The sequence below is a fragment of the Cibotium barometz genome, chromosome 59 (genome assembly GCF_041138505.1).
Source record: "Cibotium barometz isolate CiBa-2024 chromosome 59, ASM4113850v1, whole genome shotgun sequence".
Taxonomy (NCBI): Eukaryota; Viridiplantae; Streptophyta; class Polypodiopsida; order Cyatheales; family Cibotiaceae; genus Cibotium; species Cibotium barometz.
The window spans coordinates 903,850-931,676 of record NC_141104.1 but is presented as its reverse complement, the minus strand read 5'-3'; positions in this window follow the sequence as shown (position 1 = coordinate 931,676).

Sequence of the window (27,827 nt, the reverse complement as noted above, 5' to 3'; positions counted from 1 at the left end):
GGAAGATTTAAGACGAGAACGACATGAATGCATACATTGTCAATACACGATTCAAGACAGACATGAATACAATACTATCAATTCACGATTCAATATTACTATCAAAATTTTATGTGTACACATATATACAAGGGAGTCCATATGTTGAAGTAGCCCATGGCTTCAGTTACAAAAATATATATACAACCACATCCTCAATATGGAATGTGATACTATAAGTCTGAGTACTCCTCAGACTTGACCCAGATGATGACTCGCTGCTCCCTCCATGATCAAATGAGCTCACATCGGTCGGAATTTCCGATGAGTAGTGCTCACGTCCACCCTCTGTAGTAGTGGCGGTGGGTGGATCATCAGCAGCAGGTGCAGTAGCAGCTTGTTCCTGTTCAAGTAATATATAGTATATAAGTATATATATATGCAATTCAATAAACCAAAATCATTCGTTTAGAGTTTTCAAGTACCTGTCGATCGTATGGTCTCATGGCCATCTCAAACTGCGCGTCCGTAATACGTCCCTCGGCTCTGAAGAGGGCCCACGTGTCACGTCTACTATATATAGTATATAAGTATATATATATGTAATTCAATAAACCAAAATCATTCGTTTAGAGTTTTCAAGTACCTGTCGATCGTATGGTCTCATGGCCATCTCAAACTGCGTGTCCGTAATACGTCCCTCGGCTCTGAAGAGGGCCCACGTTTCACGTCTACTATACCGACGAGCATACCCAGTGGGCTGTGGGCTTCCTCCCCATAACCCGTCGCGCTGTAAGGGATTTCACTGACGTAAACGAGAACATGTGAACATGTTAATAACATATGTTAATAACACAAAAAATCTTGTGATCACATGTTATATTCACAAAGCTTTCATAAGGGCCTAAAAAATTTATCTTTGTCGGGCATAAAAAATCTTCTTAGGTGGCTACTGACCTGCTATTATGTGAAGATGGTAACATGAGAACATGTGAATAGCTTATTCCCATGTGTAGCCAAGCTTTTAAGGGGTTCCCAAATGGCAAGTGACCTGTTATTTTGTGAACGGTAACATGAGAACATGTGAATAACTTGTTCACATGTGTTATTATTATAAAAAATCTTGTGATCACATGAATATTAAATCTTTGATCATAATTAACACAATTTGTAAGATTAAAACACTCATAGATTCAATGAATTAAGTAAACAATCAAATAAAGTGGCAAGATACTTACGAACTCTGCCTCCCATGACTCGACACCGCCAGATCCGAAATGCGAAGATCCAACGGTCTCCATCTGGATCCGTCGTGCCTCCACATGCTGCCTGCTCTTCACACCACCCTCTGCTCGTTTCTTTGCCTCCTTCCACTCGCGTTTGGCAGGTTTCTCGGCAGGATAGCCACCCGTAGCTACATTTAGCCCATCATCGTACGCGAGTTTCTTAAGGTGAGATCTTTTATTACTTAAGTCTCCCTTATTCGCGTCCTTTCCCATACATCCGAGAATGTCACATGTGGGGGATTGGGGTACCGACTATGTACAGCATCTATCACCTCCCCAACTAATCGGCTATTTTGATCTTTAAATCTAATAAAACAATTTCTATACAAGTTTGATACTACCCCACGCATGTACTTCATTACCTCTTTCCCTCTCACATCCATCACTATCCCGCCCCTATCCGTCACATCATAGCAGATCACTCCCTCCACCTCTCTCATCTCCTCCTCATCCTCACTGTCTCCTCTAACTCTTCTCTCTCTATCTCCTCTCTCACCGCATGCCCTACTACCTCCCCCACCAAAGCACCCGTCGCATCCTCCACTCCCACTCTTCCTACTGCTGCAGGTGGAGTCACGACTGTGGGATTGTCTACGTGATAGTGGCTGTGAGCCTTGACGTGACGGTGGCTCTGAGGGAGTACGTGATGGTGTCTATGAGCCTTGACGTGATGGTGCCTGGGAGAGTGTGCGTGGGTGTGTCTGGAAGAACGGGGTATGTCTCCTCGGTGGGCGTGGAAGAGGAGAAGCTGCATGCCGTCTCGTCGGACTTGCAGGCATAGACGGCAGTAGATTGACCTGGATACTCGGGGGCGGGGTATAGATACCAGGCAATCCAGGAGGGGGATGGGCATACATGTACTCTGTAAGCTCAACTGGACCAGGATGGCGCCCAAAATGATTTAGCATCTCCATCATCCAAGTGCCGTATGTAAATGGATCGGATGAAGAACCTGGATTCATAAAGAATCTGCAAAAATAAAAGTATATACATGATTGCATCAAAGCACAAATGCAAGCTAGCACATATGATTTTGTGAAGGCAAGCCATATGCAGATGGGATTATCTCTCTGAAGAACCAGGATCGCAAGCATGGGTGAAACACAGTTGCCTGTATACACCCGTCCAAAAACGTGTGTATATGCGTGTGAACGTCTGTGCAGAGACAGAATACATGGACACACACGCGTTCCTACACGCGGCCTGCGAAATTTTTTTTTGAAAGCGACCGACCTCTGACAAATCGTCCTTATAAAAAGCCCACTGTCAGCCAACACTGTCACAATCGTTCACCAGATGGCAACCAGAGAAGGAGAAGGATAGAGACAAACGCATAAAGGAAAGAGACAATAGCATAAACAAATGGAAGGAAAGAGACAGGACAAAGGAAAAACTGACTCACCTCTGAAAAAGTGAGTCTTCTTTTTGGCTGGTTTCCTTCACCCATGTGTGCTGCTTATCTACTTGCACTTAGGTTTAGTGCTCTGTTGGAAGAGGCGGCGACGAAGGAGAGTAAATCTTTAGTTTGAAAATGTTTATTTGGAGAAGGCAGGTTATTTTTAGGTATGGACAAGTCGTCGCGTGTAACCACGTGTGTATTTTCGCGTTTATAATAATCACCCGCGTTTATACACGCGACTTTTAGGATGTAGCCGCGTTTATACATGCAATTTTCAGGATTTAGCCGCGTTTATACACGCGATTTTTAGGATTTAGCTTGCGTTTATACACTCGATTTTTAAGATATAGCCGCGTTTATACACGCGATTTTCAGGATGTAGCCACGTTTATAAACGCGATTTTTATACTCTCATTAAAAACTGATTATGATTTTGTGTTTACTCTTTTGTACATAGGATGTCATAAACCTCCTCAAGCAAATCTGGTGAGGATGAGACAATGCATCATCGTAATCGCGATGTGTGGTTGGGACAAAGGATCAAGTGTATGTGTAATCGATGTCAAGGATGCATTGTACGGGCGCATCGAATTACCTTGAATCACATCTCCATGTATAGAGAATGGAATCAAACAGGTTTAGAGGTGAGTAGATGTAAATTGATAGTATTCAAATGACTCATGGTATCCAAATTAAATTAATGGAGTTGTAATATATATAATCTAATTGAAGCAGGATGCAGTACCACACCCTAACATGGTGCCCTACGGGTGGCGAGAGCACGCAAAGCGTCGACGAGATGATGCTGGAGCTTCAGGATCTATTGTCAGAGATAAGTGGGAAAGGGATGACAATAGCCCTGCACCCCACGAAGTTGTGGAAGAGGAAGTGTTTGATGATATGGTGCGGTATCTTTTTAGGGATGATCCCAAAGGTATGGACGACGATGATATGGAACAAGAGCATCTTTACAAGGCTTCATCGACACCGGTTTTTGAAGGGTGCACATTCTCTATTTTACATGCTTCACTTGAACTACTCAATATACAAATAGTTCACGGCAATGCAAGTCTTGACGCATTATTGAAGTAAGCATTATGGAGCAATGCAAGTCTTGACGTATTATTGAAGTAAGTATTCTAACTTGCAAATTTGAATTAGTGGTTTAGGGTTTAGGGTTTAGGACTAATTGATGATATTGGATGCATGCTATTATCAAACATGCTTCCAAAGGGAAATAGACTACCCACCTCAAGAGACATAGCCAGGCGAGGCGCTATGTGACATCTCTTGGAGGATTGGATTATGATCGCATACATGCATGCATCAATGATTGCATTCTCTTTCATGGGACGCATTATGTAGGTTGCAGGACGTATGCGTTAAGCTTGGCCATGAGAGGAGGGTGGGCACGTTCGTCTTCCGCCTGCACCATGGATTATATCAAAGAAAGAGGAGAAGCAGGTAAAGCAGGCCACCACCACTTTGCGTACTCCCACTGGATGCATGAGATCATTGAGAAGGGAGCCTTTACAACCACTAAGAAAAGAGGCGTTGAGTAACTATATGGGTTGAAGTCCCACAATTGGCACAAGATACTCCAAGTAAGTGTTTTCCAAGTCTTGTACGTTGAAATTAAATTTTGTAATGCCATAAACCATACATACATGTGCTCTTATGTGCGCAGTTCATACTACCTACTAGCATCGACCATTGTGCAAATAAGAGTTTGAAAAAATGTATTTATAAGATGGGCGAGCTTGTGAGGTATGTAAAACCCATGTCAGATCACCCTTCATTATACCTTGCAAAATGAACGTGCATGAGGTATAATGTACTATTCATTTATTTTTTAGATATGTTAGTTTCAAAGCAATTGATCCAGCCACGTTGGATGATGCGCGTGTTATGGCAGTGGAGGTGGTTTGTTTGGTAGAGGAGACTTTTCTGCGAACCATTCTCACAAGTCAACTACATCTCATTGTGCATTTAGTGGACGAAATTGCTTTATGTGTGGCACTGTGCATGCACGTTGGATGTTCTTCCTAGAGCGCTTCATGAAGACCTTAAAAGACTTTGTGAGACAAAGTGCAAGGCCCAAATGAAGCATGGCCGAGGGTTGGTTGATACAAGAGTCTCTTGTTTATATCTCACAATTTCTTGGTCAGGTGGATAGCTCTTTGCCACGACTATTATGGAGCAATGAAGAGGACTTGAGGATGACCTCTATTGTGCCTCAAGGAAAAGGACAGAGTAAAGTAATTGACAGAACATTGATTGATGATCTCAATTTCACTTGAATCCTTAATAGTGATGTGATGAGCAGATGGGTTACAAGATATGAGGATGCAAAGACAAAAAGGCAAGCAGAAAGAGCTCTCTTTTAGAGGCAACATGGCTCTCGTAAGGCGTACCCTAAGCATCTAGCAACACTTCCGAATGATATCCATGTTGATTGGTTGCATGAGGAAATGGAGAGAGCAGAGAGCGACGAGGGGCTGCATATCACGACGGAAGAATGGGAGTATGCACGAGGATGCGTGTTAAAGGTATATAGAACTAATGTTTTGCATTAGTTGTAAGTGATTTGCTTTTAATATTTATTCACATTGCTTACACAAATATTGCTTCTATTTTGGTCCAGTGCACTATGTTCAATGCTATATGGTGTGAAGGCAAGCATTTTCGAACACAAAGAATTGATGAAAAGAGGAATACACAAGATTGCGGTGTCATTAGTAGCTTTGAGGGAGCTAATGGAAAAATGGATGATTATTGCGGCACAATCCAAGACATATTTAGGCTTGACTTTCATCGCTTCTTTGTGTATGTTTTGGATGTCAAATGGCAAATGAACGCGGTGGAAAAAAGGCCTAATGCAACGATAAAACGCCATGCAAGTGGCTATGTAACTATTGACTCTACAAAGTTTTGGCAAACAAAGAAAGATAGGCTCGTAGTGCCACAACAATGTGAGCAGGTATGCATTTTTTTACTAATGTGTTTCATGTACATATATATCTAATCTCACGTACCCCTTGACTTTTGATAAGTTAATTAATTACTGCAGTATGTGTATTTGAGTAGGTTATCTATCTGCCAATGGTGCATGACATTAAATGGTGGTACGTCATCCCTATTGCACCACGTTCCAAAGTGATGTATAATACATTCACTGATATGGAGCATACGGAGGATGTAACAAGCCACAATGAAGATGATGTCAAACATGCCAATGAGAATGTTGTGATCGATGATCAAGAAATAAGAGATGATCATGATAATGAGGATGAGCATGCCATTTCTCATGATCATGAGAATGACCCTACCATTGAGGATGATGGTGATGTTGATGAGGATGATCAAGACATCGATACCATTATCAATGGACAGAATATCGATAGTGGAATAAATTTAATCGTAGCCTTACAAATTGATCAAATGGATATTGATGTTGATTGTTTGGCAAGGATGGATCTTATTGAAGATGAGATCGAACCCTAACCAATCCATCACTGTATCATTCTAAATTGATGACATTTCTATTGTATATGTTGTCTTTTAATTATCATCTCATGATTTATTTTTGAACATATTTCATTGTTGTAAATGCATGTAGTGGGATTGTGTAATGATATATACTGTAATGTACTATGGGATGGTTTAAAGAAAATAGTTTTTAATTTTGTAAAGGAATTTAGTTTTTCTTAATAAAGCACTCGCATGTATTGATGCGCGTATAATTGCATGTATATACACGCGCTTATACACGCGTTTCTGAAACTAGTATACATGCGAATTTAGATGCCAATATACATGCACTGGTAGATGCGTTTCTTAAAGTTCAATACACGCAAATTTAGATGCCAATATACACGCGCCCGATACTATTCATATACATGCGTGACCATACACGCGCTCGTAACTTATCGCGTATATGGAATGCGTGTATGGCAGCAGTGTCTTGTAGTGATGGCATTACAAAATTTAATTTCAACGTACAGGACTTAGAAAACACTTACTTGGAGCATCTTGTGCCAATCGTGGGACTTCAACCCATATAGTTGCTCAACGCCTCTTTTCTTAGTGGTTGTAAAGGCTCCCTTCAATGATCTCATGCATCCAGTGGGAGTACGCAAAGTGGTGATGGCCTGCTTTACCTGCTTCTCCTCTTTCTTTGATATAATCCATGGTGCAGGTGGAAGACGAACGTGCCCACCCTCCTCTCGTGGCCAAGCTTGACGCATACGTCCTGCGACCCGCAAGTCCTCCCATACGCTAACATTGTCTCGTTTACCAATAACATGTTCCCAAATACCAGATCCTACATTCTTGAAGATGTGCATGGGATCAAGAAGATGGTTGATCTTAAGATGGGTCCAATATGGTAGCCGAAAAAAATGGAGTACCTACACAAGGGATTGCTCTATATGATCTTTAATCCAATTAGAGACTACACAAAACAAGCTTGAAAAACATTACTATACCTGTTCATGCCATCTGCAGGAAGAATATTTGTAGACTCCCAAATACTCTTCCAATCTTTTGCACGAAGTGTTTGTGGAGGAATGTTACTCTTACTAGCAACATACTTAGGATGATTTGACGGGAGAAATCGATGATGATTATCGAATATGGTCTTACACAAACTGTCAGCATACTCATGTACTAACGAAGGGCCACAAACAGGACATGCATGTTTACCCGATGTTTTCAAACCTATTAAAATATAAATATAAGTTATAATAATAAAGTCAATAGTTATAATTAATATAGCCAATAGTATTAGAGTAGGGAGGTAATTAGAATTCTTACCATAATAATCGCTGTATCCTGGAAAGTCATGCATTGTCCACATCAACACTGCTTTTTGGTCGAAGTGTCTAGAGGAGGGAGGCCTACTAATGTCCACCACCGTAACACCTCTCCATAGTTCCTCCAACTCATCAATCAACGGTTCGAGATAAACATCCATATGCTTGACTTTATGTTTCCATGGAATTAGAAGGGATAACATAAGATGTCCCTTCTTGATCGCCATTGATGGTGGAAGGTTGTAATTCACCAACACAACTGGCCACACGCTGTATGCGGTGCTTTTGAAACCAAATGGATTCACTCCATCCATACCTAGGCCAAGTCTCAAGTTTCTGGGCTCTGTTTTAAAGCTGGGCCACTCATCTTCAATATGCTTCCAAGCAGGAGTGTCTGCGGGAATTCTCCACATGCCATCATCTGATCGATGTGAGGAATGCCATGACATGAGCTCTGCTATGGATTTGCACTTGAACATGTGTTTGATGCAAGGAATTATAGGAAAGTGTCGCAAGACGAGGTACATCAAAACTCTTCACATCTATTCTATACCTGCTTCACCACAAGTGGGACAATGTCGAGCCTCCTTATGCGTCCCATGAAAGAGAATGCAATCATTGACGCATGCATGTATGCGATCATAATCCAATCCTCCAAGAGATGTCACATAGCGCCTCGCTATGTGACATAGCACCTCAAGAGACATAGCGCCTCGCTATGTCTCTTGAGGTGGGTAGTCTGAAGCATGTTTGATAATAGCCTGCATCCAATATCATCAATTAGTCCTAAACCCTAAACCCTAAACCACTAATTCAAATTTACAAGTTAGAATGCTTACTTCAATAATGCGTCAAGACTTGCATTGCTCCATCCATAAACTGTTTGTATATTGAGTAGTTCAAGTGAAGCACGTAAAATAGAGAATGTGCACCCTTCATCAAAAACCGGTGTCGATGAAGCCTTTGTAAAGATGCTCTTGTTCCATATCATCCTCGTCCATATCTTTGGGATCATCCCTAAAAAGATACCGCACCATATCATCAAACACTTCCTCTTCCACAACTTCGTGGGGTGCAGGGCTATTGTCATTCCTTTTCCACTCATCTCTGACAATAGATCCCGAAGCTCCAGCATCATCTCGTCGACGCTTTGTGTGCTCTCGCTGTGCGTAGGGCACCATGTTAGGGTGTGGTACTGCATCTTGCTTCAATTAGAGTATATATATTACAACTCCATTAATTTAATTTGGATACCATGAGTCATTTGAATACTATCAATTTACATCTACTCACCTCTAGACCTGTTTGATTCCATTCTCCATACATGGAGATGTGATTCAAGGTAATTCGACGCGCTCGTACAATGCATCCTTGACATCGATTACACATACACTTGATCCTTTGTCCCAACCACACATCGCGATTACGATGACGCATTGTCTCATCCTCACCAGAACTGCTTGAGGACGTTGATGACATCTTATGTACAAAAGAGCAAACACAAAATCATAATCAGTTTTTAATGAAAGTATAAAAATCGCGTGTATAAACATGGCTACATCCTAAAAATGGCATGTATAAATGTGGCTACATCCTAAAAATCGCGTGTATAAACGCGGCTATATCCTGAAAATCACGTGTATAAACGCGGCTACATTTTAAAAATCGCGTGTATAAACGCGGCTAATGTATTATAAACGCAAAAATACACACGCTGTTACACGCAACGACCTGTCCATACCTAAAAATAACCCGCCTTCTCCAAATAAACATTTTCAAACTAAGATTTGCTCTCCTTCGTTGCCGCCTCTTCCAATAGAGCACTAAACCTAAGTGCAAGGAGCAGACAAGGAGCACACACGAGTGAAGGAAACCAGCCAAAAAGAAGACTCACTTTTTCAGAGGTGAGTCAGTTTGTCCTTTGTCTTGTCTCTTTCCTTCCATTTGTTTATGCTATTGTCTCTTTCCTTCCATTTGTTTATGCTATTGTCTCTTTCCTTTATGTGTTTGTCTCCGTCCTTCACCTTCTCTGGTAGTACTTTTGATGGGTAGATTGTGACAGTGGGCTTTTTATAAGGACAATTTGTCGGAGGTCGGTCGCTTTCAAAATTTTTTTTACGCAGGCCGCGTGTAGGAACGCGTGTATGTTTGCGTGTATCCTGTCTACACAGACGTTCACGCACATATACACGCATTTTTGGATGGGTGTATACACGCGACTGTGTTTCACCCATGCTTGCGATCTAGGTTCTTCAGAGAGATGATCCCATCTGCATATGGCTTGCCTTCACAAAATCATATGTGCTAGCTTGCATTTGTGCTTTGATGCAATCATGTATATACTTTTATTTTTGCAGATTCTTTATGGATCCAAGTTCTTCATGCGATCCATTTGCGTACGGCACTTGGATGATGGAGATGCTAAATCATTTTGGGCGCCATTTTGGTCCAGTTGAGCTTACAGAGTACATGTATGCCCATCCCCCTCCTGGATTGCCTGGTATCTATACCCCGCCCCCGAGTATCCAGGTCACTCCACTGCCGTCTATGCCTGCGAGTCCGACGAGACGGCATGCAACTTCTCCTCTTCCACGCCCACCAAGGAGACATACCCCGTCCCAGACACACTCACGCACAAACGCCACAGTAGGAAGAGTGGGAGTGGAGGATGCAGTGGGTGCTTTGGTGGGGGAGGTAGTAGGGCACGCGGTGAGAGAGGAGATAGAGGGAGAAGAGTTAGAGGAGACAGTGAAGATGAGGAGGAGATGAGAGAGGTGGAGGGAGTGATCTGCTATGATGTGACGGATAGGGGTGGGATAGTGATGGATGCGAGGGAGCAAGCGCACTCATGCTCACAGCTTAGCATAGCCGAGCATCAAGCTACTCTCAACAGTAGTAGCCGAGCATCAAGCTACTCTCAACAGTAGCCGGCCACGTGACTCAGAGAAGTACCTTACCTCCAGCGACCCTCTTAGCACCAAAGTGGCTCTCCACACGGCTGAATAGGCAACTACACAATGCTCCAATGACCCTACACAGTGCTCCAACGACCCTTCAACTCTGCAACAATGGGCAATCTCTAACGGCTGCTCCTCTAAGCTCTACCATAGCAACTACTCCAAGCTCAGCTACTACAGCTATAACTACTCCAAGCTCAGCTACTACAGCTATAGCTGGAGCTCTAATTGACTCCTTCTCTGTGCGTTTCGTAGCACTAGCAACCTCTAGCACCATACGGCTTCCAGCACTCCAACACCCTAGACTCCATCAACAGCACTAGCAGAGCAGCCGACAAGCCTCCTCCAAACAACAGCCTTCTAAGAGGCAGCAACCCACAGGTGACTTCATCAGCCTTGTCTCCAAATGATAGGACCTCGAGCACCATCCATTTCAAAAAGAGAGCCGCCTCACAAAATCCTCCAACAAACAGCCGCTCCTTGCACACGACTTCCGACAAACAGCAGCGAACTAGACAACCCATGTGACCCCACACAGCAGCAAAGGCCATAGCTCCTCCGTGCACCAGGCCACAGTAGCAAAGGCTACGACTACTCCCAGCGAGCGTCTTGTAGCAACCACCTCCGTATACGAAGCAATGTCTCGACTCCAGGCTCCAAAGAAGCATAGGCAACATGGATAGGCAGCAGCAAAACGGCCTTCCAAGTGCCACAACGATCGGCTCCCACGAACTTTCGTCACCGAAAAGATTCCATCAATCCCATGTTTGCCCATGTCACGACATGTGGCAAGATAAGGGGCACCTAAAATTTGGCCACAAAATTGACACGTGGCATAGACCTCATCCACCCAAGGTCACCACACAGTAGGGTTTGGTCACAAAGATGCAACATGGCATCTGATTCTATTTGCCATGTTGGCTTATCCACACTGCCATGTCATCTACCACGGTGGCATCCACATCAGCACCCAACCTTGCCACATCATCAGTGACATGTCACATGGCATATCATCAGTGACACATCACATGCCACATCATCAGTGACATCACATGCGACATCAGTAGAGTGACACATCACCTACCACATCAGCATCCTAGCTAGCAGTGACACATCATCAGCCATGTGGCACTCTGACCCCCTACTTGGAACACTTGGCATTTTGCATGTGACCACTCTTGCCACTCAGCATAGGGCTCCACAGGCACAGTCACTGCATGTGACCCCCTGATAGTGCCACATCATCATTGAGCACATTTGCACTCCTTTTGCCCCTCCACCTAGATCAAGTCGTATCTCTTGATCTAGGAAGAATTTGAGGGCGCTCCAAAAAGGAAAATCGATTGATTTTTTGTGCTCTACATGCTCGTCACATCATGCGCACATTTTGGTGCAAGTTACACTCACTTTTGAGCCTCGCTCTGACAAATCCACTATTTACATGCACATTAGCCTCTACATCAATGCATTTGATCCGACACATAAAAGGAACCAAAGAAAAGAAATTATTTGTTGTTCTTTCATCGACGGTGGTTGGTATAGATCTAGATTAGAGTAGACTAGATCGCCATAAAGGGGACGCTTTGAATTTCCCCAAGTTGCCAATCTAAGCCATGCCTGAAATTCCGGACTAGTACCTACTCGGAGTCAGTCCCTATGCTCACATATGGTTTCACATCATCACATTACCTGAAACTTGATGTTCATCAATTCAGTGAGCAGACTTCAGAGTGTTCAGAGGCACTGCTGAATGGGCAGATAACACATGATTTGATTTCACACACACATGTCATCATTGTAAAGCCTATTCGGCTATTTCACGACATTGTGCACATCATTTCAGCCTTGTAAAGCCTCTTGGCTATTCCCGATAACATTTGTCATAAGCCTTGTAATTCAGATCGGATTATATATTGTAGTTCTACCTTCACTGACAGGTCTGATTTCAATGTTTTGCAATTGATTTAGGCAGTGATTTTCATGACACGAGTACATTTCTTGCACCATGTCTACGACTAGCAACCTCAATCTAGAGGCATCTACTAAGCTAGACAACTCCAATTATGGCAGATGGAAATATCGAATGGAGACCATTCTTGTACTTCAGGACAAATGGGAGTATGTTGATGGATCTACACCTAGACCATTGGATGATCCAGCCACCATCAGTAGCTCTACTCCACCTGTTGTCACAACACTAGCAGCGGGATCTGCAACTACACAAATAGTTTTTGCACCTATAGCATATCTTGCCATTGCCCGAGCACAGGCAGAATGGGATAAGAAAGATAAGTATGCATATCATTAGATCAAGCAGAATATGCAAGATGTCATGCTAGGATGGCTCAACACCGTCAAGACATCGAAAGAAGCATGGGATATGTTCGTAGCTCTCTACGAGTCCAAGAACACATCCAAGATTCTCACACTGAGAAACCAAATCAACCAGAGCTTTTGCAACAGTAGCCAAACCGGTCATGCTTACATACTCAAGATTAAAGACTACAACAATCAACTCATAGCAGCAAGAGAGACTATGAATCTAGTAGAAATGGTTCAAGTCATCCTAAATGGACTAGGAGAGGGATACGAGAATCTAGTCCAGAGTATTGCCATCCAATGAAAAATTACGACACTGGAAGAACTTCAATTAGTCTTACTTGGTTAAGAACTCAGGACTCAAGCCATTCATGCACGCAAAGGTCATTCTAATGATCAGGCCTTCACAGCTTCAAACAGAAGCCGTGGCAGAGGCAGAAGTAGATCATTCCAGAGAAGCAGTCATCATTAGCAGCTAAGTAGAAAAATTCAAATTCTTGATTAAAAAAATATGGGAGTATCACTCGAATGATTCGAATGAAAGAAAAAATCGGGTAAAAAAGCAGTGACACGTCACGTTTTATACATAAATTGACACATCATCCCTCTATATTCGTACAAATACCTATTTGTATGAATAACATATTCATATGAATAAACCTGTATTAGGATGAATATGTGGCTATATTTCTGTATATAAAGTCACTATTTGCCAGTGTCTTTTATGTCATGCTTGGTTCCCTAGCCGAGCAATCTAGAAGGTCTAAAATAAGATGGATTTTGTATTAGGGAGCTTTAGGATCTCATTTTGAGTTGCTGAGATCTCTTGTGAGATTTGTGGTTTTGGTCTTTGTGTCTTTGTTTGTGGGAGTTCTAGGTTCTCTTTATTGAGTTCCTTCGCATCACTCCAACGAGATCATCAAACTATGGCCGTCTATAAACCATTGCACCACCGCAACTTCAAGACATGGTTTGCAGCAATGTGGACTCGAGGACATTGCAATCATATGCCTCTACACATTTTTCTTCTTTGTTTCAGAATATACATATGCATAGAACAAAAACTATGTGGTCCTACAAGCGTGTAGATGAAAATGCTCCTGAAGATTTACTTGGGATGAATTGGGGAACTAGGTCAGGCGACCAAAAGGGTGATGTGTTTCAATGTCATGCATGTAAAGACAATGTGGTTATTAGATACCATTTGTCATGCCAAATGTTGTATTTAGCTTTTCAGTACAGGCGCTAGAAAAAAACAAATGGCCGGTGGCTTCCCCTAGACTCTAATGATGAAGGCAATACAGAGGTTAGTTTGTCTATTGATGTTGAAGAGGGAGATGTCAAGAATGTGAATGTCACATTGCAATAGACTCTAAGGGATGTGCGAGAACACCTATTGGTCATGGAGGACGGCATGTCAAAGTCCTTCTACTTTACCTTAAACAATGGTAAGATCAGCCGCCGTATGGAGAAGTGTATGCGTAGTGCCAATTTCATTCCTCCTGCAACTTTGAAGATTGCTAACAATGTGTTTGCCTAATGCAGCATTTAATTTTTTATCAAATCCTAGTCATTGCTAGAAACATTATCACGAGGGGGAAAAAAATCTTTACGATTGGAATTATGTCATGATGTGATGCTTAACACACCAAGAAATCAGACGACGCAGATTGCAGTACTTTCGTTGACGAGTCACTCCTGTTAGCCACAGCGCGGGGTCTTCCTCGGTTTGAAGGGCGCTTCGAAAAATCCTCTGCGGAGGCAGCACACAGAACCGGATTGTTAACTACAGAAAGCTCTCCTCCCAGAAATCACACACAAGGGAATTGAAAGATGTTCCTCGCGCGCTGGATGGATCAAGTAACTATAAAAAGATTGCCCAGAAAAAATTGAGATGCGTCTAGCAATTAAGAATGAAGTCCACAGAAGAATCTCAACTTGGAAAACAAGTATACCGACCTACGTTTGGTCTGCTTGTTGGAAAGATATCTTCACAATCGTTTTCATCGTCAACCTGGAGACCAGTGGGAGCCTCAAGCACACTCAATGCATTCCGTTGGAGTTTCACTTCAAGCCCGTTTGTGAGTTCCTGTAATTGAACCAACCTGCCGATGGACGCCATTCAGCAGATGAACCGAACCAATTTGGCAGCGAAAATTATGCTTCCAAGCCCTACTTTAAATTCAAGAATTAGACAGAAGCTCAGAGCGATCGGAAGACAGTCGAATTCGGAAGAGAAGGGATGATACGTTAAAAGATTGATACATCGCGGCAAACTCAACATGGATTTTTGCGGAAATCAAATCCCGTAAGGGCTTGACACTGAATCGATTCAGCTAAATCGAGATTTGTGTTCGAGCAGATGCAATAATGGTGAAGAAAGCTAGCGCGAGGAGAAGGGATTCAGCAGCCAATGCCAGCCGCCCAAGCCTACGGCTTTCTTGACCACCCCGTGTAGCCCCACGAGCACAGACTTCGTCCGATTGTTCCCCGTGACGATGACTTTAGTGTGGCGGGGAAGCACAGACAGCTCCTCCTCCCCTCCGCACTGAGAAGCAATGCGCGGCGGACAATTCTCAACCTCCCGCATTGGCCCTCGAAGGAATGTACCAAACATGGAATCGGGTGGAAGCGGAGGATTTCCGTCAAGCATTCAGGGCAGAGATCTGGGAAGGGAGGGCGGGATTTCGAAAAGATGGCGGCCGATCTAAGGAGAGAGGGCGGCGGGAAAAAACGGTCGGGAGCGAGATTTGGAGGGGGAAGCGGGAAAGATCAAGGGAGGAATGGCGATGGAGAAGCAGGGAAGGATTTTGAGTTGGAGGAGGAGGAGGAGGAGGAGGAGGAGCGATGGCGATCGGAGGAGAGGGGATCGGAATTGGTGAACAGGGAGAAGTGAGGGAGATCGAAACGAAGAAGGAGATGATGCGAGATGAAGCTCGCTTGTCGCCATAGCCATGGAGCTCATGAAATCAGTGAAAGCTTCAATTGTACGTGAAGTGACAACAATAACATCAATTTGGTTGGCACTTGCCACCCAAAGCTCAAACATTGCTCTTGCATTACATTAGGAGATCGCCATGGAGATGCATGCCTCACACATCATGTACACTTCCATAGATGACTTGCTCACATCCAGATGATGATGCAGGTGATGATCATCATCATCACCTGCATGCACAGCTTTGGACCATCGGAACCATGAGGAAGAGAGAGAGAGAGAGAGAGAGCATGTAACGTCACCATTGCTAGTCGCACCAGAGCCATCGAGATCAGAGCTGAGTTGAAGCACTGAAGCTTCTCATAGAAGAGGGAGAACATCCATTGTTGCAAGAAGCTCGAAAGATTGTTCGTGCACATGGGGATGACTCGAGAGATCATGCACATGGAGAGATGGGTTGCAATTAGGGATCACTGGAAAATGTAGAAGATCGAACAGAACAGGGAGACAACAGGGATGCATGGTGAAGCTCGCTAGATGGAGAGTTGTGGGGAAGATCGAAACAAAGAGGGAGAGAGAAGGGATGCAAGGTGAAGAAGGCTCGTCGCCATAGCCACGGAGATCAGAGCTCAACTAAATCACTAAAGCTTCAAGTGGAAGGGAGAACATCAATTGAATGGCAAGAAACTCACAAATCATGAAAATGGAGATGACTCAAAAGCATGCACATGGAGAGATGGGGTATCAAATGAAGGTATGGAAAATCAAAAAGAAGAGGGAGAGAACAAAGAGGGATACATGGTTGAGATGGCTAGTCGTTGTAGCCATTGTGGAAGAGCTCTTGAACATCAACAAGAAGGGGGATAGAGTAGGGATGCAGGGTGAAGAGGGTTGGTCACCATAGCCATGGAGATCAGAATGAGTGAAGCTTCAAAACTTCAACTGGTAGGGAGATCCTCAATTGGTTGGCAAGAAGCTCAAAAATTCATGCACATGGAGATGACCAAGGAGATGACTCAAAAATCATGCAAATGGAGAGATGAGTTGCAATTGGGTATCAAATGAAAATGTGGAGGATCAAACAAAAGAGGGAGAGAGAAAGAATGCATGCTTCCGATGAGTTGCCGATAGTACCTATCAGTGACTGTAGGCTTATCTAGATCTTTAGAAAGTTTCAAACTCTGTTTCATAGCAGTGGTTGCAATCTTGCAATCTACCATATGAAACTTCTTCAAGAGATTGTCCACATATTTTTGTTGGCTCATAAAGGTGCTGTATGAGTCTCTCTACAACTTGCCTCTTCGGCGCGGTTTGGGCCACTGTTGGAAATTTCCGCCATTTACCACGCTCGTGCATCTTTTTCGAGAACCCGGATTTGGATAGTTAGAAGTTCAGGATCTGGGATCCCATCAGAGAACGGACCACACAGAGTTGTGTTAGGGAAGTTGCTCTATGTCCACATCACTCCGTGCATGGATTTGGGGATCGCAATCATTTCTCCCAGCGTGTCAAAGTTGGGTCCCGACGAAGATAGTGCAAAATTGCCATAACACAGTTTCGGATCCGAAATGAGTCCGAATCGCATCTAAACACAACAAGAAAGATCCGGGTTGCTTGCCACACATTTATCCACGCATGATTCGATTTTCATGCCTCTTCGGCGCCGTTTGGGCCACTGTTGGAAATTTCCACCATTTACCATGCTCGTGCATCTTTTTTGAGAACCCGGATTCGGACAGTTGGAAGTTGAGAAACTGGGACCCCATCAAAGAACGGATCACACGGACTTGTGCTAGGGAAGTTGCTCTATGTCCACATCACTCCATGCATGGATTTGGGCATCGCAATCACTTCTCCTGGCACGTCAAAGTTGGGTCCCGGGCGAAGATAGTGCAAGATCGCCATAACAGAGTTTCGGATCCGAAATGAGTCCGAATCGCATTTGAACACAACAAGAAAGATCCAGGTTGCTTGCCACACATTTGTCCATGCATGATTCGATTTTCATTTCTCTTCGGCGCCGTTTGGGCCACGGTTGGAAATTTTCGCCATTTGGCAGGCTCGTGCATCTTTTTCGAGAACCCGGATTCGGATCGTTAGAAGTTGAGGATGCGGGACTCCATCAGAGAACGGACCACATGGACTTGTGCTAGGGAAGTTGCTCTATGTCCACATCACTCCCTGCATGGATTTGGGCATCGTAATCACTTCTCCCAGCACGTCAAAGTTGGGTCCCAGCGCCATTCAACACACTTGTTTATCTCCTTGGTTCTTGTCATGGTCTCTTCTTGGAGTACTTGGTTTTGTTGATTTGCATGGTACACAGCTAGATCAATGTATTCTAGCTCTACCACATGGTAGAGCTAGACCTCAAATGCAATTCTAGCTCCACCACATGGTAGAGCTAGACCTCAAAGCAGTCTAGCTCTACGATGTGGTCTAGGTTGGATACAGCTCTACCACGTGGTAGAGCTAGATCAAATGCAATTCTAGCTTATTGGTTCTTGTCATGTGAAGTAGATCTCTTCTTGGAGTAATTGATTTTGTTGATCTACATGGTACACAGCTATATCGATGCATTCTAGCTCCACCACATGGTAGAGCTAGATCGAATGCAATTGTAGCTCCTTGGTTCTCGTCATGCGAAGTAGGTCTCTTCTTACAGTAATTGGTTTTGTTGATCTGCATGGTACACACCTAGATCCGGGTTGCTTGCCACAAATTTTTCCATTCATGATTCGAATTTAATGCCTCTTCAGTGCCGTTTGGGCCACGGTTGGCAATTTCCGTAATTTGGCATGCTCGTTCATCTTTTTCAAGAACTCGGATTCGAACAGTAAGATTCTTAGGATCCGAGACCCCATCAGAGAACTCACCACACCGACTTGTGCTAGGGAAGTTGCTCTATGTCCACATCACTCCGTGCATGGATTTGGGCATCGCAATCACTTCTCCCACCGCGTCAAAGTTGGGTCCCACGACGAAGATAGTGCAAAATTGCCATATTAGAGTTTTGGATCCGAAATGAGTCCGAATCGCATCTGAACACAACAAGAAATGAGTCTGAAATGAGTCCGAATCGCATCTGAACACAACAAGAAATGAGTCTGAAATGAGTCCGAATCGCATCTGAACACAACAAGAAATGAGTCCGAAATGAGTTCGAATCGCATCTGAACACAACAAGAAAGATCCAGGTTCCTTGCCACACATTTGTCCATGCATGATTCGATTTTCATGCCTCTTCGGCGCCGTTTGGAGCACGGTTGGAAATTTTCGCCATTTACCACGCTCATGCATCTTTTCGAGAACCCAGATTCGGACAGTTAAAAGTTGAGGATCCAGGACCCATCAAAGAACGGACCACATGAACTTGTGCTAGGGAAGTTGCTCTATGTCCACATCACTCCGTGCATGGATTTGAACATCGCAATCACTTCTCCCAGCGCGTCAAAGTTGGGTCCCAGCGAAGATAGTGCAAAATCGCCATAACAGAGTTTCGGATCTGAAATGAGTCCGAATCGCATCAACAAGAAAGATCTGGGTTGCTTGCCACACATTTTTTCTTGTATGATTCGAATTTCATGCCTCTTCGGCGCGGTTTGGGCCACTGTTAGAAATTTCTACCATTTACCACGCTCGTGCATCTTTTTCGAGAACCCGGATTCAGACGGTTAGAACAAGATCTGGAATCCCATCAAAGAACGGACCACATGGACTTGTGCTAGGGATGTTGCTCTATGTCCACATCACTCCGTGCATGGATTTGGGCATCGCAATCAGTTCTCCCTGCGCGTCAAAGTTGGGTCCCGGGCGAAGATAATGCAAAATCGCCATAACAGAGTTTCGGATCGGAAATGAGTCCGAATCGCATCTGAACACAACAAGAAAGATCCGGGTTTTGCCACACATTTTTCCATGCATGATTCGATTCTCATGCCTCTTCGGTGCGATTTCGGCCACTGTTGGAAATTTTCGCCATTTATCACGCTCGTGCATCTTTTTTGAGAACCCGGAATCGGACAAATAGAAGTTGAGGATCCAGGATCCCATCAAAGAATGGACCACACGAACTTGTGCTAGGGAAGTTTCTCTATGTCCACATCAATCCGTGCATGGATCTGGGCATCGCAATCACTTCTCCCAGCGCGTCAAAGTTGGGTCCCGATGAAGATAGTGCAAAATCGCCATAACAGAGTTTCGGATCCAAAATGAGTCCAAATCGCATCTGAACACAACAAAAAAGATCCGGGTTGCTTGCCACAAAATTTTCCTTGCATGATTTGAATTTCATGCCTCTTCGCGCGGTTTGAGCCACTGTTGGAAATTTCTGCCATTTACTACGCTCATGCATCTTTTTCGAGAACCCGGATTCGGACAGTTAGAAGTTGAGGATCCGGGACTCCATCAAAGATCGGACCACACGGACTAGTGCTAGGGAATTTGCTCTATGTCCACATCACTCCCTGCATGGATTTGGGCATCGCAATCACTTCTCCTCCCAGCGTGTCAAAGTTGGGTCCCGGCGAAGATAGTGCAAAATTGCCATAACAGAGTTTCGAATCCAAAATTAGTCTGAATCGCATCTGAATACAACAAGAAAGATCCGGGTTGCTTGCCACACATTTTTCCATGTAGGATTCGATTTTCATGCCTCTTCGGCGCCATTTGGGCCACTGTTGGAAATTTCTGCCATTTACCATGCTCGTGCATCTTTTTCGAGAACCCGGATTCGGACAGTTAGAAGTTGAGGATCTGGGACCCCATCAGAGAACGGACCACACGGACTTGTGCTAGGAAAGTTCCTCTATGTCCACATCACGTCGGGCATGGATTTGGGCATCGTATCACTTCTCCCGACACGTCAAAGTTGGGTCCCGGCAAAGATAGTGCAAAATCGCCATTACAGAGTTTCGGATTGAGATGAGTCCGAATCGCATCTAAACACAACAAGAAAGATCCGGGTTGCTTGCCACACATTTCTCCATGCATGATTCGGATTTCATGCCTCTTCGGCGCCGTTTGGGCCATGGTTGGAAATTTTCGCCATTTGGCATGCTCGTGCATCTTTTTTTGAGAACCTGGATTCGGACATTTAGAAGTTGAGGATCCGGGACCCCATCAGAGAACGGACTACACGTACTTGTTCTAGGGAAGGTTCTCTATGTCCACATCACTTCGTGCATGGATTTGGACATCACAATCAATTCTCCCAGCGTGTCAAAGTTGGGTCCCGGCGAAGATAGTGTAAAATCGTCATAACAGAGTTTCGGATCCGAAATGAGTCCGAATCGCATCTGAACACAACAAGAAAGATCTGGGTTGCTTTCCACACATTTCTCCTTGCATGATTCAAATTTCATGCCTCTTCGGTGCCATTTGGGTCCCTGTTTGAAATTTTTGCCATTTGGCACGCTCGTGCATCTTTTTCATCGTCGAGAACCGGGATTCGGAAAGTTAGAAGTTGAGGATCCGGGACCCCATCAGAGAACGAACCACACAAACTTGTGCTAGGAAAGTTGCTCTATGTCCACATCACTCCATGCATGGATATGGGCATCGCAATCACTTCTCTCGGCGCGTCAAAGTTGGGTCCCGACGAAGATAGTGCAAAATCGCCATAAACAAATTTCGGATCCGAAATGAGTCCGAATCGCATCTGAACACAACAAGAAAGATCCGGGTTGCTTACCACACATTTGTCCATTTTCATGCCTCTTCGGTGCCGTTTGGGCCACGGTTGGAAATTTCCACCATTTGGCACACTCGTGCGTCTTTTTCGAGAACCCAGATTCGGACAGTTAGAAGTTGAGGATCCGGGACCCCATCAAAGAACGGACCACACGGACTTGCGCTAGGGAAGTTCCTCTATGTCCACATCACTTCGTGCACGGATTTGGGCATCGCAATCACTTCTCCCAGTGCGTCAAAGTTGGGTCTCGAGTGCAAAATTGCCATATCAGAGTTTCGGATCCGAAATGAGTCCGAATCGCATCTGAACACAACAAGAAAGATCCGGGTTACTTGCCACACATTTGTCCATGCATGATTCGATTTTTATGCCTCTTCGGTGCCGTTTGGGCCATGGTTGGTAATTTCTGCCATTTGGCACGCTCGTGCATCTTTTCCGAGAACCCGGATTCGGAGAGTTAGAAGTTGAGGATCTGGGACCCCTTGAGAGAATGGACCACATGGACTTGTGCTAGGGAAGTTTCTCTATGTCCACATCACTCCGTGCATGGATCTGGGTATTGCAATCAGTTCTCCTAGCGCGTCAAAGTTGGGTCCCGACCAAGATAATGCAAAATCGCCATAACAGAGTTTCGGATCCGAAATGAGTCCGAATCGTATTTGAACACAACAAGAAAGATCCGGGTTGCTTGCCACCACACATTTTTCCATGCATGATTCGATTTTCATGCCTCTTCGGCGCCGTTTGGGCCACTGTTGGAAATTTCTGCCATTTATCACGCTCGTGCATCTTTTTCGAGAACCCGGATTCGGACAGTTAGAAGTTGAGGATCTAGGACTCCATCAGAGAATGGACCACACAAACTTGTGCTAGGGAAGTTACTCTATGTCCACATCACTCCGTGCATGGATTTGGGCATCGCAATCACTTCTTCCAGCGCATCAAAGTTGGGTACCGGGCGAAGATAGTGCAAAATCGCCATAATAGAGTTTCAGATCCGAAATGAGTCTGAATCGCATCTGAACACAACAAGAAAGATCCGGGTTGCTTGCCCCACATTTCTCCTTGCATGATTCCAATTTCATCCCTCTTCGGCGCGGTTTGGGCCACTGTTGGAAATTTCCGCCATTTACCACGCTCGTGCATCTTTTTCGAGAACCCGGATTTGGACAGTTAGAAGTTGAGGTTCCAGGACGCCATCAGAGAACGGACCGCACGGAGTTGTGCTTGGAAAGTTGCTTTATGTCCACATCACTCCGTGCATGGAATTGGGGATCGCACTCACTTCTCCCAGCGGGTCAAAGTTGGGTCCTGGCGAAGATAGTGCAAAATTACCATAACAGAGTTTCAGATCCGAAATGAGTCTGAATCGCATCTGAACACAAGAAAGATCCGGGTTCCACGCATGATTCGATTTTCATGCCTCTTCGGCGTCATTTGGGCCACTATTGGTAATTTCCACCATTTACCATGCTCGTGCATCTTTTTCGAGAACCCAGATTCGGACAGTTAGAAGTTGAGAAACTGGGACCCCATCAGAGAACAGACCACACGGACTTGTGCTAGGGAAGTTTCTCTATGTCCACATCACTCCGTGCATGGATTTGGGCACTTCTCGTGGCATGTCAAATTTGGGTCCCGGCGAAGATAGTGCAAAATCGCCATAACAGAGTTTCGGATCCGAAATGAGTCGGAATCGCATATGAACACAACAAGAAAGATCCGGGTTGCTTGCCACACATTTGTCCATGCATCTTCGTTGCCGTTTGGGCCACGGTTGGAAATTTCTGCCATTTGGCACGCTCGTGCCAAATTTCTGCCATTTGGCACGCTCGTGCATCTTTTTCGAGAACCCGGATTCGGACAGTTAGAAGTTGAGGATCTGGGACCCCATGAGAGAACGGACCACACGGAATTGTGCTAAGGAAGTTGCTCTATGTCCACATCACTCCGTGCATGGATTTGGGCATCGCAATTAGTTCTCCCAGCGCGTCAAAGTTGGGTCCCGACCAAGATAGTGCAAAATCGCCATAACAGAGTTTCGGATCCGAAATGAGCCAGAATCGCATATGAACACAACAAGAAAGATTCGGGTTGCTTGCCACACATTTGTCCATGCATGATTCGATTTTCATGCCTCTTCGACGTTGTTTGGGCCCCTGTTGAAAATATTCGCCATTTGGCACGCTCATGCATCTTTTTCGAGAACCCGAATTTGGACAGTTAGAAGTTGAGGATTCGGGACCCCATCAGAGAATGGACCACATGGACTTATGCTAGGAAAGTTGCTCTATGTCCACATTACTCCGTGCATGAATGCGGGCATCGCAATCACTTCTCCCACACGTCAAAGTTGGGTCCCAACGCCATTCAACACACTTGTTTATCTCCTTGGTTCTCGTCATGGTCTCTTCTTGGAGTAATTGGTTTTGTTGATTTGCATGGTACATTGCTAGATCAATGCATTCTAGCTCTACCACATGGTAGAACTAGACTTCAAATGCAATTTTAGCTCCACCACATGGTAGAGCTAGACCTCAAAGCAGTCTAGCTCTACGATGTGGTCTAGGTTGGATATAGCTCTACCACGTGGTAGAGCTAGATCAAATGCGATTCTAGCTTCTTGGTTCTTGTCATGTGAAGTAGATCTCTTCTTGGAGTATTGATTTTGTTGATTTGCATGGTACACAGCTAGATCGATGCATTCTATCTCCACCACATGGTAGAGCTAGATCGGATGTAATTGTAGCTCCTTGGTTCTCGTCATGTGAAGTAGGTCTCTTCTTAGAGTACTTGGTTTTGTTGATCTGCATGGTACACAGCTAGATCCGGGTTGCTTGCCACACATTTTTCCATGCATGATTCGAATCTCATGGCTCTTCGCTGCCGTTTGGGCCATGGTTGGCAATTTCTGCCATTTGGCACGCTCGTTCATCTTTTTTGAGAACCCGGATTCGAACAGTAAGATTTTGAGGATCCAGGACCCCATCAGAGAACGAACCACACGGACTTATGCTAGGGAAGTTGCTCTATGTCCACATCACTCCGTGCATGGATTTGGGCATCGCAATCACTTCTCCCAGCGCGTCAAAGTTGGGTTCTGGCAGCGAAGATAGTGCAAAATCGCCATAACAGAGTTTCGGATCCGAAATGAGTCCGAATCGCATCTGAACACAACAAGAAAGATCCGGGTTGCTTGCCACACATTTGTCCTTGCATGATCCGAATTTCATGCCTCTTCTGTGCCGTTTGGGCCCCTGTTGGAAATTTTTGCCATTTACCACGCTCGTGCATCTTTTTCAAGAACCGGGATTCGGAGAGTTAGAAGTTGAGGATCTCGGACCCCATCAGAGAACGGACCACATGAACTTGTGCTAGGGAAGTTCCTCTATGTCCACATCACTCGGTGCATGAATTTGGGCATCGCAATCACTTCTCCCAGCACGTTGATAAGACAAACGGCAAAGACTCTGACCTATTCCTTAAACAAACAAGACCAGTCAACTGGCGCCTCATTTTCCTATAACTATCTCCCAACTTCCTTCTCTCATACAAAGCTGAAAACAACCCGGGAAAGAAGAATACACACATTCCACAAAAAAACTCCCTTTGAAAGACTTTAGATGGAGATTAGTTTCAGGTGACAAATGAGATACACTTTCCATCAAATTATATCAACTTCTGTACAAAACTCAAGATGATAAATGTATTCAGAAAGGTCCTCATCAGTAGGAAAACGAACATTCTCCCATTCTTCCTCATCCACTTGCAAAAGTAAAGACCAGTAATCCCCATGCACTGCGGAGAATATGACTTCAATATGAAAACCACAAAACAGGATTTCTTCAATACCACTGTCGAGCTCAATAGATAGAATCATGCTTCACTCTGAGTAGAATAACTCAGAGACAATTTGACCCACCAGGCAATGGATTCCGCCTCAATGGAAAGACAAAAGATAGTTGTGAAATCTTTGATTTTCTGATCAAGAAAATAAATAGCAACAAGACTTTTCTTCACATTAACGGCCCAGACTGATCATCAACAAATAACATGTCTTCATCAATTGCATTCAAGGCAGAGTCTTAGAAATTAATGACCAGCAACTAAATGACCAAGGCACATCATCAATCCTTCTCAGTTGGCAGCACGTCAAGATGAAAATATCTACTCAAAAAAAACGTGTGACGTGCGTGTAACACCACTGCGGGTGCCCTCACAACGGAGGGATCGGCGACTAGTTCACCACCCAGCCATAGAGGAGAATGAGGATTACCTCCTCATTCCCGAGCTATAAAGTGTATGGCCTGCCGTCCACACTAGCCCGGCCGCCCATGTCTCCGCACGGGCGTTTTCTCCCACTGAACCCCGGATGGCCTTGACACTTCGGCCGAGCGCTGCCATCCGGTCCACCGATGGTCACAGGCATTACAGCCTACGTGACATTACCCCCCCTTAAGAAGAGTTTTCGTCCTTGAAAATAAACAGGGAAAATCGCTTGGAAATTGCACTACGGCGTTCCCAAGTAGCTGATTCCTTGTCTCTGTCCTTTCATTTAGCTAGTACCTCAGGGTACAGTGTATGGCGGGTTTTGTCGATCTCGATACCCAAGAATCCTTTTCGGTTCATGTGGTATCTTTGGTGGAGTGATCAATTCCACCAAAATATCTAGAGAAACTACGTTCTCTAACCAGTGAACTAATTTCTTTAGTTTACTAACATGGAAGACAGGATGAACTTGAGAACTCTCCGGTGACTCAAGTTTGCAGGCTACGTCCCCAATCTTCTTAAGGACCTTGAAAGGACCGCAATATCTAGGAGAAAGTTTATCACACTTTCCCGTTTTCATGGTTGCTGACTGCGCAGGAACCTTTAAAAATACAAAGTCACCTTCTGCAAAGGTCACTTGTCTGCGTCCTTTATCGGCAAATGTTTTAGCGCGATCCTGTGTGCTACGAATACTCTCGCGTGCAGCTTTGAGCATATCATTCATATCTTCAAGGAACTCCTTGACAGATTGAATATTCTTCTTATCTAGGCCTACAGCCAATGGAGACCTCGGCTGAAAACCATACATCAACATGAATGGTGTAAAGCCAGTTGTTGAATGCTTGGAGCTGTTATAAGCAAACTCCAATATGGGCAAATATTCTTCCCAATTTGATTGCTTCTTACTTACATAAGAACGCAACATATCCTCGAATATTTGGTTAACCCTTTTTGTTTGACCATCAGACTCCGGATGGTCCACCGTACTCATACTCAGAGTAGTATCCAGCTTTTTGAAGACTTCCCTCCAAAAGTGGCTGTTGAACTTTCTATCTCTATCTGACACTATATCTGCGGGCAAGCCATATAGCTTGTAGAGATGTTCAATAAAGAGTTTTGCCAACTCTGGCATTTTTACCGTTTTCTTGGTGGTAATAAATTTTGCCATCTTGGTTAACCTATCCACCACCACCTAGACCGAGTCATTCTCTCGACTTGTCGTGGGTAAACCGGTGATGAAATCCATGGAAATGCTTTCCCATTTCCCTTGAGGAATGCTTAAAGGATGGAGCAAACCCCCAACCTTTAGCCTTTCATGCTTATTGACCTGACACTTATTGCATTGCAGCACATAAGTCTGGATGTCCTTGAACAAACTAGGCCAATAAAATTATCGTTTGACTAGTGCATAGGTCTTTTGTATCTCGGGATGACCAGCACTTGGAGCGAGGTTGAGTGATTCGTGACCATCGCGTACGAAACGGCCCCATGCAAATGTAAGGTTGTGCTACTCTTTTGCAAAAAGGTGAGTCAACTCCTACTTTGCACTGTTCATCGTCTTCTCCAATTCTGTGTGCTGGAGAAATTGGAAAGCTAAAAAGGTGCACTTCTCTCTCTCTCTCTCTCTCTCTCTCTCTCTCTCGCTCTCGCTCTCTCGTTCCTCCCCCACTCCCTCTCCTTCTTCGTTGTTGTGACACGGGGAGGAAGCGGGCTGTTTTACGCACGCATACATGGTGTGAGCCTATTGTGTTTTGCGAGACGCGAAGCACAAGAGGGGGGGAGGGAGGCGGCTGTCCCAAAACTTCCAAGCGGGGAGGAGGGCGGCTGTCCCAAATATCGAAACGAGGAGGGGGGGCGGCTATTTCTGTCCGCAAATTTCAGAAAGGGGGGAGGGGGTGTGGCGCTGTGTGTGTGGTTGGCGACAGTCCAGAACCAAAAGGGGGGGCCACGGCGTCCAGCCTAGGCGGCCAGGCAGCGGGCGGCAAGCCAGGCAGCGAGCGGCCACACTGGCAGACGGCCAGCCCTTAGGCGGCGGGGCCTGCTGGCCATAGCAGCGCGTCTGCCTAGCGGGCGGCCACGCCCGAAGCGGTGAGGGCCGGCTCGGCCCGTTATTTTTTTATTTTGATTTTTTATTAAAAACACAAAACAATGGTACGTCCCACGAAACAAACCCA